This window comes from Rhea americana, unplaced genomic scaffold (assembly GCF_003343005.1).
Source record: "Rhea americana isolate MKP2758 unplaced genomic scaffold, rheAme1 scaffold_304, whole genome shotgun sequence".
Classification (NCBI taxonomy): Eukaryota; Metazoa; Chordata; class Aves; order Rheiformes; family Rheidae; genus Rhea; species Rhea americana.
The window spans coordinates 114546-131181 of NW_028186429.1; the positions used below are offsets into that span (position 1 = coordinate 114546).

At 36.9% G+C, this 16636-nt stretch overlaps 1 protein-coding gene across 2 annotated transcripts in view; it reads left to right on the forward strand.

The window, feature by feature from the left end:
• SLC44A5 (solute carrier family 44 member 5) overlaps nucleotides 1-16636 on the forward strand; it is a 108603-nt gene that overhangs the window by 34919 nt on the left and 57048 nt on the right. The window lies entirely within an intron of this gene.

The window sequence follows — 16636 nt, forward strand, 5'->3', positions numbered from 1 at the left end:
CGGGGCCCTCGCGGCAGGGCCTGCGCCACGTGTCCCCGTGGGACGGGGGGGGCCTCAGGGCTGCAGGGCCCAGAGCCGAGCGCCTGCATGGCCGGCAGCACGGGGCCCTAGCGATACATAATCCTTTCCCTTTATGGATAATTAATGCAATAACTGCATCTGGAGATTTGTTAACGACACTGAGGAAAATTTTCTTAATTCTCTTATCTCTGCAGGGAAACCTTATAGGTGTTTTATTTTGTCTGTTGCAAACAGTTAATTAAAGCTGGGTGCAGTTTCCCAGCCAAATTCTCTCTGTCTGGAGGGCTGAGGCTGAATTTTCCAAAAGCCATGCATTAAAATGCTGGAGACACTTTTCCCAGAGCCTCTGCTCCTTTCTAAGGATGTAGTTCAGAGATGTGTTCCCCCCCCCCCAATGAAGGCCTGTGGGCATGGCTGTTTGCCTATTCCTATGAGGAACAAAGGTCCAGAGGTAGTTTGTTGAGTGGACTAAAATGCCTTGCTCGAGATTTGTAGAAATGATTGTAAATTGTTAATATTATTCAAAGAAACCAAAGTTTGTGTACGTATTTCTGTTAGTAGATTACACTAAGGAATATCCTCATGTCATGTCTCTGGTTTTAAACTGACCAATGCTATATGCTTTTTATTTCAATACTTCTACTCAAATAAAATGGCAAAAACATATCATTTGTAAGGTTTTGTTCTGATCACTTTTCAGCCACTTATTTCTAGAAGAAACTTTGATTTTCCTGAATATATTATGACTTGAAAATACTGTATAGAGTATAATAGTGGCTTTATAGCAGATACTTGTGCATATTAAAAATGGTAATAGGCAACCAAAGCCAGTTTTTAATGACTATTTGATCATAGTTCTTATGGGAACATTTGTGAAAATCTATGAATTCTTTCCATCTTGAAGTAATTAATAGTATAGGGTCAAGTTTCCTTTTCAGAAAGTGAACGGAAAGTTGTAGTCCGTATCAGAGGTCAAAGTTTAAATGTGCTAAATATTTAGTGGAATGTATTATATTAGTAATAAAAATTTTAATGTAGAGAAGTATTAATAGTCCAGCATTTTTCCTTAACAATAAACTACAATTTGCTCTAGAGCTTAAGAGTATCTTGCTTACTTTGTGCTTTCCCTTTGACTTCAATGTGTCAAGCTCATTTAGATCGTGGTAATTGTAAATATGTAAAAATTGTAAATTGTAAATTGTAAATATTGTAAATATGAACATGTTAATAATTCAGTGTACTCCACAGGCAAGTTCCCAGTGGGGAAGTGGCAGTGCATGTTTATGCAAGGCCAGGAACAAAAAGAAAAAGGAAAGCATGAGATAAATAGCTTGAAAATCTGGAGCTCTGAAATGTTACTGTCAATACCTTAGCTGCACTTAAAAAAAAAAGTTCTTTATAAAGGAAGAAAGGGTAGAGATACCTTAATGTTTTCCTTGCAGAGAACTAGGTATGCAATTATAACTGAAAAATTAAGCGTTACATTTGAAATTATAAGGCAAATGATAGCGATGTTCATTTTAAATCAGACATTTAAACATGTTCCATTAGGATTTTCGTTGTCCAATTTTCAGAAGGAATTTCAGATCACTAGACAGATCCAGCTACTAAAGATAAGCAATTCCTGTCCCTGTTTAAATTAGTAAGTGTTAGAAATAACTACTAGAAAGAGGAGGACCGATCTACAGAACTATACATTGTTATTTAGGTTCTGATTACTGCACTTCAAGATGGCTTTTGTGCATTAGACACTGATTTATTCAGAAGGTTGTGGGTCTGATTGTCCCCTTGCTTGCAGTTATTGAATGCATGTGTGCAAATGAAATAACAGCAGACAGATAATGCCACAATAATCTAGCCTCTGTTTCTTTCTCCTGACATTTTGTCTATCTGAAAAATGTATATAGTTGTACTTCCCTTGCCAGTAGAAACAGGGTCTTAATTAGTATCTGTAAATGGTGTTATATAATATCCCCATTCTAAGGTTATGAAAGTGTTATTTTTACGATTTAGAGAAAAGAACTCACATGACATGGTATTTGTATGCAGCATAATAAGATATACTATCAAAGTTACAAACTATATATAACAGACAGTTTAATCCATCTGGGGCTTGGGACTCAGCTGGGAGAAAAAATCAGTGATCAGTCCCCCTAGATCAAGTGGAAGAAAATAACCTAGAAGTAGAACTATCTGGTGTTTTCTGATCCTAGGTAGGAAGCATCTGATTCTTATTTCAAAATACCACTTTGTCCAGTTAAAGCATTAGCAAAGACTATATTTTGGATACTTTTTTTTTTTCTTCCCCAAAGCATGAAAATCTATTGCAAGAGCAAACACCCTTTCTAGCTGGATTAATAAGTAAATATGTTGGAAAGGGAGAAAAACAGTACAGATGTTTTTTGTACAGATGTTACAAAACAGTAACATCAAATAAAGCTATGATCACTGCTTTTGTTTCTCCAGCATTAGCGCAGTAGTCTGGGCCCAAATTCACTTTGATAAAACAACTCACAGAATCACTGAATCACAGAATAGTTGAGGTTGGAAGAGACCTTTGGAGATCATCTAGTCCAACCTCTCTGCTCAAAGCAGGGTCATCTAGAACAGGTTACTCAGGGTGGAGACTGCACAGCTTCTCTGGGCATCCTGGTCCAGTGTTCAGTCACCCCCACAGTAAAGAATTTTTTTCTTATGGATAAAAGGGATTTCCTGTATTTCAGTTTGTGCCTGTAGCCTCTCAGCCTTTCACTGGACACTGCTGAGAAGAGTCTGGATCTGTCTTCTTTACTTGTCCCCATTAGGTATTTATACACATTGATAAGGTCCCTCCTGGTTTTCCCTTCTAAAAGCTAAACAATCTCAGCCATTCCTCATATGGCAAATGCTCCAGTTCCTCATAACTGCTTAGTCTTGTTTTGCTGTTTATTTTCACTTCAGTGAGAGCTTTGTTCAAGTACAGTTTGTGAAAATTAGATCCAAGGTGATCGTGGAACTGAAGTACTCTTCTCACACACTTTGCTCCATTTTGAGAGTGTCTTGGTTAGCATGTCTTTACTTGGAAATTCCAAAGAGCTTGTAGCTATGCCAGTTCCAGGAAAGGAATGGAAGCCGAGAGGCAAAAGAACAAAGTTTCATCACTAATGAAAAATTGGGGAACAGCCAAGAGGCACATTGAAATGGAAGTGTTAATGAAGCTCTGTAGATGATCAAAACAGCCATGTGTTCCTGCAAACCTGTTTTTTGATGTATGGAGAAATATTGTAAAACTTACATTAGCTATCAGCGTTTTTGGTGGCACTACAGGATGGCTGTTTAGTGATTAAACTAAATTATATTGTATTAACTGCCTTAATTCTTGTTCTCATTTTCTGCTGGTAGTTGCATGACAAGTGGTATATTTCAAAATCTGCCTATGATCCTGTCATATCGTTAGTATCATAAGAATGTTAGGTGTAGATCTTTGAAAGGTGACCAGATCATGCTGATCATACAGGTTTAGATGTTTTGTCATTTATAAGTGAACATGGACAACGTGTTAATTGCACAGGGGATTCCACCTAAGGGAAAACATCATCCTATTGGACAAATTCGTAATCATCTATGTGTGTGAGATGTGTTGTCATTCACTTTGCCTTATGTCTGTGACATGAAGAACATAATACTTCTGCAGATATGTGACTAATCTGGGACAAGCAATGATGTAACGTTAAGTTTGAAGTTTTGGATTTTTAAAGCTCGATTCAGTGGTTGATTTTTTTTTTTTTTTTAACCACACTGGAAAAAGGTGCTGCGTTCTCCACTGGGATGTCACTGACCTTAGGATTCCCCAGCAATTCTCTACATGGTGCACATATATGTAGTGCTTTGGGACTGGACAGCTTGGAGAACACAGGAGCCTGTGGAGAGGTAAAGCTGTCGCAGAAGTGCACAATACATTGGCCTCCTTAAAACTGCTGTAAGCCTTGGTCTTCCATCCTATTTTTTCCTCCTCTTTTGGTATGTCCTTAAATAAGGCTTACAGAGGTGGTACTTGGTTTGTGAGTGGTGCTGGAAGTCCTCAGCTCCACTGTAGTTGGTAGCAGCCGTTTTTGAAAATCAGACTGAATATGGATGGAGAACTGTGACTTCAGGTGCTTGCATGTGAAGATTTACATCCTTCAACTGTACAAAGAAAAGGACATTTGTGGGATGGGGTGGTCTGTTTCTCTCCCCATCTGCAACCTCTTCTTCCATTTTCACCCCACAATTTTTTGCAAATCATTAACCGATCTTAATGAGATTTGACAAAGAAGTAGTGGATTCAGAGATCATTTATGTTTCGAGACTGCCTAGTTAATGGGTGTGCTCTGTGTTAGCATTCGCCCCTGGACAGTTTCTGGAACATTCTGAAGAGTGGCAGTCCGTGGACAAGAGGCCTAGGTTTAGTGAGCAGCAAGTGAGCGTGATCTAATTCCTAAACACCTACTGCATATGCTTCTGACTTCTCAGAGAAAAAAGGGATTTGGTAAAAAGGTGATGGAGAACTGCAGGTAGAAAGGAGGATGGGGACGTGCGAACGAAAAGGAAGAACTGGGCGGGAGTAGGTAAGGTGCGTGAGATGCAGCCCTTTCCACGAGTGCCCTTTGCTCTGCGGTTGAACCAGACCTTTTTTACCCACGTTGATCGTTCTGCAAATTCCAGAGGAAATGAATTCACACTAGTCTAGTGCAGTAGCAAGTATATAGCACTGTTAAGAATTGTTCCCTATAGGTGTGTAGCTTATTGGGGAATGTATTGCAAAGTTCCATAATAAAAACTTGCCTGTTTTGGCTGTTATTACTAGTTTCTCCAGTTCCTATTTTGTCAGTTGATCAAAAAACCTGTTGCAAAATGTTTTGCTCTAGGAATCTGAATGAGTCAGTGTTTTTGTATGATAGAACAAATGGTTTTTCATTGCTGTTAACAGCTTTCCTCTTACATTACTACTACCAATGCGATTCAAGCCACCAGGTAGATCATTCTGAAGCTTTTAATTCTGGGAACTTCTAATATGACAAACAGTAAGAGTACTTATGGCAGCTGGTGGGAAAACATAACTTCTATATGCAGCATAATAGGATTTTTTTTGATTAAAATATTAAAAGAAAGGATTTTTTCTTTTTCTTTATTTTTTTTTAAACTAGAAAGAATTACCTTACTGGTCATGCTGTATGTTACATATTATATAATGTTGGAATAGGGACAGGATTCCTGGTTGATCAGCTACCAGAACATACACGTAATTGTCTTTTTCTCTGACGCAGTAACTCTTGAAGCTACATAGAGTGCCTTTCCATTCACACGTAGGGGAATGACTTGCAGCCTAGTGTCCCGCGATGTGGGGCTGAATTTAGATCTTTTGCATTGTGAGCAAGAGTTTATTTGTTTAGTGCGAGATGGGCACCAGCATCTCTTCTGGCATCTGTGGGTTGTTGTTGTTTTGATTAAAACTCCGGGGAAGGATTGCAGGGCTGTGAATTTGCCCAGAATTATGTACCCGAGTACCTATATAAGATAGAGCTATCCTATGAGATGTACTTTTTTGTCAGTGTTCTCCTACTAGCTAGTTAATCACTCTCTGCTTCAGTGTGCAGGATGGTGACGGTCTTGTTTGGACAAGACAGCTCTCCATATTGTTGGACAGCCTAAGTGACATAAAGCTGTGAATTACACTGCAAGAGCCCAGAGTCTCTTTCTCAGGCCTGACTTTAATTGCCTAATATCTCTACATCTTTGTTAGTTTGGGATTTTTTTTCCCCCATGTCAGTAGCTTCTCCTGGTACCACTTTCTTCATCCTAAATGAATATTTTGTATGTGAAGACAAATATTTTAGTTATTTTCAAATATACACTTTGTTCACTCATAATGCTTAAGCTAACCACATTCATGTGCATCTGTGGATGCATGAAGAAACCACCAGGGGTTCTCTCTAGCCATGCAGGGTTTCCAGCAAACGTGACATACATAATCTAGCTTGCCATTCAATACAGGGTGCTTTGTACAGTTTATTTTCCTCACCCACAGCAAAATACAGCAAAAAGTTTAGCTTAATTTTATTACTTTTATGCAATACAGAAATATGAAAGGTATATATTATTAGGAAAATAATTTCCTTGAGTTCATAGGCACGTGAATAACCAAGCAAGAATTGACCAATTCAGATTTTACTTCACGCAGAAAAAAAATGCATGAAAATTATCTGGAAAGAGCATGAGTGTAGGCTTATGATGCTTGTGCTTTAGTAAGTGATGACACCATCTAGAATATCCATTTGACAAGAATGAAGTTCTGATAGGCAGCAGACAGTTTGTATTTTAGACTTAGATGTGTAAATCTTATTTTACCTACTTGTATGACTTTTAGTGTGAGGGAGCTGGTCACATATGTGTAGAGGAAGAAAGATTTGACCAGTTGTGAACAGTAAAGACTCTCTTCTGTCAAAACCACACAAGCTACAAAAGCACAATAATTACTGGCAATGCAATACTTTTTTTCCAGTTAGCGAATCATCAATGTATCATGGAGAAAGCAGAAAATGGTGATTGCACAATTCAGACATTTTATTCCATATCAAGTTAAAATCATTAGTTTCTCTCTGAGCTACCAATGTAATATTTTGTAAACATTAGACCAAAAGCATGTAGTGTAATTAAAGCTATATGGCTAAATTATTATACTGTGATATGAGGACTTGGTAGGAATGTTTGCAGAAAAGTGGATTTTGTTGCTCCTTTTAGTTGGAAATTCATATTCCTAATCCATAACTGTCAGTCATGTCTGTGTTCTGAAAGCAATGCCAAAAACAGTGTAGCTTTTCTATTTTTTTCTTTTTTTTTTAAATAGAATTAATAAAACCCTTCCCACTGTCAGTATTTGTTTTTCTCTAGGTGCTTAACTGACAGATAATTCATACTCCAGTTAAACTAAAAAATATCTTTTAAAGAAGAGATGAATAATAATGAGACCATACACTGATATGGTCATCTAAAAATGTATTTTTAAGTACTAGTCATACAAGTGTATAAACATGTGAACTATCTTTATGAATGAACATGTGGACATATAGGTACCCACAGAATCTATTCACTTTGTCTTTAAGAATAATATATATTTCTGTTCTTCAAGGCCAAGAACTTCAAAGCACATTACATATAAAAGACCTGATTCTTTACTGTGTATATTGGTGTAAGAGCTGACTACAAAATGCTCTAACGCTAATCAAAAGATACACACTGTATTAGAAATAATGCCTGTGAATTTACTAAAGTTTCATTGTGACAAAAAAATCTGAAACTCTTTATATATTAAAATGGAGTGTCTTCTTTATGGAGTGCGTAGGGTTATGATCTGCACAAAATACCTAGTGTACAACAGAGGTGAAAATATTGCTGAGACACCTAATCACACTCTCTAATCCTCCTCATTAGTACTTTCCTTACAACTACCACAGCTCTTCTACTCCTCAGATTGATAGAAATAGGAACCTTTTGAAGTCCATTAACAGTTAAAGTTGGCATTCATTATAGAACTGCTTGTGGTCAAGTACATGGCCTATGATTAACTGACAGTCGCAAAAAATGTTGTAGCAGCAACAAAAATAATGAAGTAAAATAAATCGTGAGATTTCATCTGCTATATAAAGCAGGTATGCTGTTCATATATCCCTGCAAATAAAAGTTTTGCATCCTTGGGATCTCTTTTATTTTCTTTGTTTTGTGCTAGTTAATACTTTTCCCTTCCTAAAGAATTTTGTTTTTCCACATTGTCTTTTATGTCCCTGATTTCATATTTATATCAGGCAGCCATGTAGTAACACTGTAATAAAAAATAAATCCGTTGGTTTTGTGAAGTATGCCTGATATTTTTTTTAACTTTATTTCATGTTTTCAGTTATATTGATTTCTATCAGATATTTTACAACAGGTATCCAGGGCAGACATTTTTCTTCCTGCTTATATAATAGAGGTTAGTCAGAGCTCTAAGACAGAGTCATTCTTGTTTCTGTTGACATTGGTAGTATCAGACTGGCTAGGCATAGGTGGGCAGGGCACTGAGTGATATTTTCCTGTTAAACAGAAAGCCTTTCCTACTTCATGAATTTCATTCTGATTGGAGAAGCTCATGTCACTCAAGCAGATTTATTTTAAAACCTATTTAAGTAGTATTTTTGTGCATCTAAGCTTGCTGTGGAAAGTGTGCTACCAGCGCAGGAACCTATAGTTAATATCTCACACAGACAGCTTGCTAAAGTGATCAGGAAACAGCAACATGGATAGAGATGAAGAAAACTACTATGGAAAACATGGTAATTTACCTGCCTTCTTGTTTTCTCATAGAAAAATAATAATTCATAAGGGCCTGGATCCAACTGTAAATGTTTTTCAATGACTTGTTATTAGCAATATCCTGAATTTTTTCAAGCTTGACATTTGCAAGTTTATTTAAATTGCGTATCAAAGGTAGAATTGGTGTGTGTGTGTATCACGGATTTTTATTGTAGATAAACTGTATTTTTTTTTTAACTACTGCAGTAATAACATGCAATGGTTAATTTCATTTGCTGTCAGAATTGGTAAGTAAATTATCGTGTGAAATATTAGTTGTATGCTATCGTAACTGAACATGCAGAAGTTTCCTATTATAAAACAGTGTGTGAAACATCTACCTGTCTGGTAGTGCGAATTATCTCAATTTTTAATCTTAGTAAGCAAATGACTTAGTAGTTGTGCAATAGCACTGACTTCTTCCCTTATGCCTTCCAAACTTGGAAAGCTCAGAATTTGCCTTCTTATTTTTTGTTTCAATTTTGGTAGTTAAAGAAGTAAGGAAGGTTTGATTTTTCCAGGGGCTACTTAAATGCTAACAGCATTAGCCCCGCTTCCCCTTCCCCCTCAAGACTTGTTTCCATTTTGAAAGAATGGTACTAATTAAGTGGAGGATTTGGTATCTAATTTGGAAAAAGAAAAATGAAACAACCAGCACTTTTTGTTGTTGTTGTTCCATGAAACTATAATTACAGTTGCTATATTCATGTTTTGGTAAGGAATTTTTCACTGATGCTATACAATACTTTTGTCTGTGAATTTTAGTGTGTGTTTAATTTGGAATATAGTTAGTATTTTCTTATATAAACTGTCATATTCCATAATGGATTTATGTCAAAGCTGAGCAACGGTGAAAGACAGTGTGAGCACTGTTACATTGTACTGCACCATAATAAGCATAATGACTTCTGGCAGTGAGGAACGGTTCTTGGAAGAAGCTTGCAGCAGTGGAACAACTTTACTGCTTTTGATGAATGTTGCTATCTCACAGAATCCCTGTTTGCTTGATGGAGAAGAAAATCTCCATTTGAATTGGGGAGGAACTTTGAGAGATCCATTTGGCAATAACTATGTTGAGCAGTGGTTAGCTTTCCTACTCTGTTCCCAACAGGTGTTTGTCTAATCTTAATAGTTTCCAGTGAGGGAGATCCAGAATTAGGTTTGGAAAACGTGTTCCAGTGGTTTAACTGCCTGTGTGCTCAGAAAGATTCCTAATGCCTAAGCTAAGCCACCTTAACTGTAAATTAAGTTATCTTCTCTTACTGATTGGGGAAGCCGAGAACAATTGATCATTGTATATTTTATAGGATATTTGAAGGCTGTTGTTTTGTCTCCCCTATTTTAATCACTTGTTCAAGTTTACATTCATTTACTGCATTTTGCAGACATCCTAGCATCTTGCTTTTTTTAATCAATCCTACTCTCTCCAATTCGTGTATATCTTCTGAAATTCTAGTGCCATGATCTAGTTTTTCAGCTGAGGCCTTACTTGTTCCAAGCAGAAGGTTAAGTGGCTTCCTGGATTATGCCTTTGTGCTTGAATGAGATACGCTTTTTTTGCAACTGCATCACTTTACTGCCTGATACTCTGCTTATAGTCTGCCATAATCCTTTAATATTCTTTCCATTGGTATTGCTGTTGAAGCAATTATTCTATGTGGATTTGTGAAGAGAGTTTGTCTTTTTGTTGTAATTTTGAAATATTTCTTCAGTTTATGAAAATCACCTTCAATTGTTAAATTGCTTATCAAAATTCTTTCTCCAGAAGTATTGTAACACTTTTTGCCTGCACATTTTCAAAGTGTTCTTCTACTTGACCGTTCAAATTGTTAAGGAAAATGTTCGGTAGCCTTGGGCAAAGAATTGGTTCCTCCAGAACTTAATGTGTAATGTTCCCCCTCATAAACTACAGATAATCTCTTTTGAAGAAAATAGTCTCACCAGCTGTGCAATCAGCAAATTCTATCAGGAGCTGGTATTCTTGAACTTGTTCTTCTCCTACCCTTGCCTTTCTAGAATTGATGCTTGTTGTTCTCATTGCATACTTCAGCCTCAACTGTTCCTATCAGTCATTTTTCTCTTTTCTCAAGGAGTAATGTATTTTCCTTCGTCTTATTACGCAGCGGTGGTGTAGAGTTTTTTGTTGCCGTTTATGTTTCTTGCTAATTACAGCTTATTGTGTGTTAGTTTTTCCTACTTTGCGTATGTATCCACATCTGTTATATTCCTACTTAGCTGTGTATCCTTATATTCATATCCTTATATTCACTCATTGTGTTTGTGTTGTGTTTTGTTGCAATTGCTGTTTTCTAATTTTTGAGCCATTAAAGGGCTCTTGAGGCAGCCATATTGCTTTCTTTTAAGGTTCATATTTTTCTTCAACATTAGAATATGTCATTGCATCTTTAGTATAACTTCTTGCTGTAACTGTCAGTTCACTTTTATGCTTTAAATCCTCCACCCCCATCAGTTCTCAGTTTGCTGAATTCTACTTTGATGAAGTATAGCTCTTACTTTGCTGTTTTCACTGCTTTTTCTTAAATTAGGAACTCTTTGTTTCAGTGCTGTTTTTTTTCTTCCAGAATTACTTTCCTCTTTTAGACTGTCAACCAGTCAAAATCAAATCCAAAATAGCAACTGTGTGGATCTCCCTTCATCTGAATTTATTCGGTCGTCTGTATCTGTCTATATCTGATATTGTTTTGTCTATAGCTGTGCTTTTTCCATCAGATTTCTAAGTGTGTATTACATTTTTGCACTATTTTCACGCCTTGTTTTTCTGGATGCTTCTCTTTTATGTTCGTAGAAACCCTCATTTGTCTCTTCCTGACTTGATGGTCCATAGTAAAGTCTTACCATGGCACTGTTGCCATTTGTCTACTTAATTATCATCACCCAGAGACATTCAACACATTTGCTATTCTCTTTTATGGAATTTAGCTCAAAGGTCCTCAGTCCTTATAGCTCCGCCATATTTTGTTCCCTACATTCTTCTTGAGCAAATTTTTCTTCCAATACTCATGTCTTGAAAGATACCTCACTGTATGTGTGTGATGGTGATTCAGTCATAATTTGTGTGATGAAACGTGGATCTATGCTTTGGCATGAAAATTAAGAGTCTTGTCATTGGGATTCCTGCTGTCAGTTAAGTAATAGGCACCTCTCGAATAGATGCATCTCACCTAAGGTATGATTTGTCCTCTGGAGGTGCTTGTCAGGATACTTGTCTGTCAGTTTTCCTTGCATACAGAAAATAGAGGGTGACTAGCTACCTATGTTCCAGGAGTTAAATAGGGTGAAGCTGAGCTTAACAGTTTGATGCTCTTGTTTATTCCTCCGATTCCTGGCATTTGTGTATAAGCCTCTCAGATTTTGGAAAATGTTCTTTCATTCTAACTTTCCTAATTCCCACGATTTTACTGTATATGGGCCATGAAAAACAGAAAGGGGGAGTAAGAACTCAAATACCTCTCCAGATTCCTTATGCTTAGGAGGGATATATGTAGACAGGGAGTAGGTGGTGTGCTGAATGTTAGTAATCCTCAACTAAAATATGAACAATGTAGATTTTCTCTCAGCTCCGAATCCTTCAAATGCTTTTGAATGAATTAGCTAATTTCACATACACTGTAATAGGATAGAGCTCACTACTAACATCCAAGAGTGAGATTTTGGGATTTTAATGGATGATTAAGTGAAAATCTTTGCCCCAGAAAGCAAATAGACTGTAAAAATGAATTATTAGGAAAGAATGGAGATCAAATAAGAGAAAAATTACATGATTACATAAATTGCAGCCAATATTCACTGTGAATATCCTGTGCAGTTCTGACCCTTCCTTCTCCAGTGACACATAATAGCACTTAAAAAGGTACAGAAAAGGAATATAAGCATGATCAAAGGTACAGAATGGCTTAGGTACAAGAAGTAACTAAATAAACTAGAATTCTTGACTTTAGAGGATAGACAAGGAAGGAGGAATATGATTAAAAACTTGTAAAACAGTAGCCAAGCATGCTACCATACACCTGTATGCTAACTGGTGGCAAGCTTAAAGCAAACAAGAGGAGGTGGCATTGCAGATTCTAAAAGTTCATGTGAGTTAAATATAGATTTATCAAATTAATGAGAAAGAAATTCATTCACAATTATTAAATACAAAGTCATTACCTCTGGTTCAGGAGGTACTGAATTGCAAATCTTGTTAATGTCAGTGAGAATTTTAGGGAAATACCACTGTTTGCCTTAATTTTATACTTCCCAGGTATCCACCATGGCTCTTTGCTAGATACAGGGTATGGTCCCGTGGATCTTTCTTGTGATCTGGTGTGGCTGTTCTTATGTATTAAACTTGGCTCCTACATAAGCAATGAACAAAGGCTCGTTTTAGTATGCCTTATGACCAGAGTTTGTCATTAGGGAGTAATACTACAGACTCTAAATTAAACTAGAGAGAAGTTATTTTGCACATAATTATTTTGTAGAAATTACTGTACAGAAAGGTTCTTTGTGGAGTCTCCTTCTCTGGAGATATTCAAAGCCTGCCTGGATGCAACCCTGTCTAACATGCTCTAGGTGACTCTGCTTGAGCAAGGGAGTTGGACTAGATGATCTCCAGAGGTCCCTTCCAACCAAACCGATTCTATGCTTTTATGATTCAAAGAAAAGGTTTTGGCCCTGCAAAAGATATTATGTTCATAATACACTTGTTTTCTGGACCATGGTGGGTTTCTGTAACCTATGTGACAGCATAACTTACATTCTCTACTCTCTGGCATTGCTGTCAGACATCACTCCTCCAAAGTTTTAGCTCTGCCAGTCACAGAATGGTTGAGGTTGGAAGGGACCTCTGGAGAGCGTCTAATCCAGACTCCCTGCTCAAGCAGGGTCACCTAGAGCACATTGCACAGGATCATGTCCAGGTGGGTTTTGAATATCTCCAGAGAAGGAGACTCCACAGCCTCTCTGGGCAACCTGTTCCAGTGCTCTGTCACCCTCTGCCAATCTCTTCTGTGTTAAAATATATTTATTTTAGGAGCATGGTGAGGTGGAGCTGAACACCTCAAATAAAAGGCAGATAGAACTGTAGAGCCTACTGTGTTTGTTGTACTGGTCTGTGCATATTTTGATAAGACKTTTCTGATATAAACCAGGAGTCAAGTCTGACATTTAGTTAATAAGTAAATTCTGCTTTGAGAAGTTATTGAATTCTTCTCTAATTGAACAAAACAAGTATTTTCTGTTTGGAATGAGGAAAGCGGAGGCTAGAAAAAACCCTTTAATCTCATTATCTTCACAAGAAGAGATCCTTAAGTAGGTGGTAAGACAGCACTCTGAAACAGTCGTTTGTATTTTAGTATTAGAGTTCTAAATGAAGAGGTAATTTTTCATTGCACAAAATCTGGTTCAGTAAATCACTGTAATTGCTGAACTTCAAAATGTCCTAAAAAGCTAGATAGCTAGCATCAAAAGCAAAAGTCCAAATCCTAATCTACTGAATGAAGGAATATTTGTTTCTGATATTACAGTAATATTAGAAAATGTTGTCACTTCTATCTAACTTTCCATATCTTCCTAATTTGACAGCAGTTATTCAAGCCATGAGATTTGTCTGAGCCCTGATGAGCCTTACTTGGAGTCTCCACCCACACCCTTTGCCCATGGGCCTGGTGGCCCCATTTAAGCTCAAGTCTAGGCCTGTCCTTGCCTCTGACACTATATACTACCCTTAAATTTTGACTTTGAATTTGTCTTTATCATCTTCAAAAATCAAGTTGGAAGTATGAATTTTGCAGTCAGGATGTATTTGCCAAATGCAGATACATTTCCTGTGTGTGATTGTGTGTGCAGTGTTTTCTAGGATGGAGACCAGGCTTATGGAAAGTGCTGAGACTGTCTGTGAGCAACACTTGCAGCATACTGCTATGAGATATTGAGACAGAACTCAATAAAATGCTTTCAAAGAAAACATAATGGTAGAGGACTCTATATGCCTGAATCTGAAGACTTCGAGAATGTGTAAAACCACAATCTCATGATGCAGCTCTTACGATTAAGTACCACATGAAAAAAGAAAAAAAGTACCATGAAAAAAGGAGAGGGAAGAGAAGAGAAGATGTTCATCCCGAAACATATTTAGGGCTATCTGTACAGCTGGTGGGAATAATCATGACTGCACTGAGTACAGCATTGTAATAGATGTATGAATATTTTTATGAATATATTGTTTTTATTCAGCAATTAAAATCATGCAGGCAAACACTGTGATTTGGGGCACTGTTTGGACATGAAGCTACTTAGATATTTGATGTTAACAGAAGACTAGTGTCTCTCATACCAATGTAATTGTCACTGGCATTTACTACAGGGATGGCTTGGATTTCATAATTATCTTTATCACCTCTGCCATTAACTATGGCAGCGAAATCCATCTGACAGTGATATTTCCTTCATGGTGGAACGTCTGATCTCATGACTTCTTTAGCAGGCGTCTCTGTCTAGTGAGGGTATTGCTGGGAGTGCAGCTGAGCCTATTTGAAATCGGCAGCTGTGCTGAACGTGTGAAGATCATGCATTCCTTCCTGTAGTGTCATAGCAGAAACAGGGATGCTGCTTGGGCTCTTTGTATTGCATCTTTTCTGAACTGCAGTGAGCAGTAGAATTGAATCTGGTTTAATTCGACTCCCATCAGTAACCTGTAGAAATTAGGGGTCAGAGAGAAAGATATAATCATTAGTAGCAGAACTGTTTTGTGTACTCATGATAAATGTCATCAGCCAATTATTTTTATTTAGCAGCTTTTTTTTGTATATAAGTTCCAGTGGAATAATTTCTCAAATTTTCTCTAATAATGATAAAAAGGTGATATAAATGTGTAAGCTAAATAATCACCTCCTTAGGACTTTTCCTCTCAGTTTCCTATTTTATTACCAGTACATAACATCTGAAGAGGTAAAGTGATTTTTTTTGCTTTTCAATGGATGACTGAAATGTTCTGTTACTGAATGGTTTCCATTGGTAAAATTAAAACTCACTGCAAATACCAGGTAGTATAACATTGTTAGTTATGATAAACAGCATCTAAAATGAGGTATCAGATCTAGTCAACTGAATTAAATGTTTATTAGCAGAATGAAATATATAAACTCTAATTGTTTAACTTTCTCTCCTCTCAACAGTGGATAGAGTCCATTTTTCCCACTGGAAATTCTATATGAATACTTCAGGTGGAGTCTGTCCCTAAGTAATAAATGACATATTAATCATAATCTTATACTTAGTGTTACAGATGCATTATGATCTATATTCAGATAATATGATGTTTCTCACCTCAAAGTCCTCAGGGTATGTCTCCATGTTTTCCCACATATGTTCTCACTTGTGGATCAATAGTGAGTCAACTTTGCTTCTTCAGAATAGTTGTAAAATTACTTGTTTCCAAATCTTGGCCCCTGTGTACTTGAAAAACTCCGTGCATGTTTTTTTTTCTCTCTCTCTCTCTCTTTTTTTTTATGCAACTGCGAGATCTTCCACAAGGTTCCCTTAAAAATTGCATACTCTTTCAGTAGCATGAATTAAAATGGGAATTGTTGTTCCCCTGTTTTTGGTGGCTGTTTCTTTCATTTGAGTATATACTAGGCTGACAGCATTGGAAGATGTCACTATATCGCTGTAAGATTGGGATGGCGGGATATTTATGGGTAATACTCTGAGGTATGAAAATTATTTTACTGTTTCTCCTTTGAAAATTCTTAAACTTATTTAACAGTTACATGAAATACTGCCTAGATATTGATTGCTTTAAAGAAAAAAATCACCCTTTGTTGTTTGTTTCTTCATCAACAGACTGGGCTAGTGAGGTTTACCTCAGAAAAAAACAATCTGGTAGCAGAGATGCTAGGTTTGAACAGATAACAGGGAGATAATGAGATCTATTTTGTACTTGGAGTAAGAAAGATTGCATGCTTATCTCCAGATAACATCAAAGAAAGAGTAGACTGTAATGATTTGAGAGACCTGTTGGCATTATGCCAGAGCACTTGCAAGGAGAAAGTTCAGTAGTTCTCAGGAGGTCAGAATTCTATCAAACACTGCGCTTTTCATCCAAAAGAATAACAAATATTTGCAAACAAAACTATTTATTAGATGCGCTCAGTTTTAAGTTACATTCCAAAATATCCTTATAGTCTCTTTTCAAACGTCTTACACAACTGTTTATGTCTTTCTGTTGTGTTATGTATTCTGGGCTTGATCTTCACCTGAAAATTGT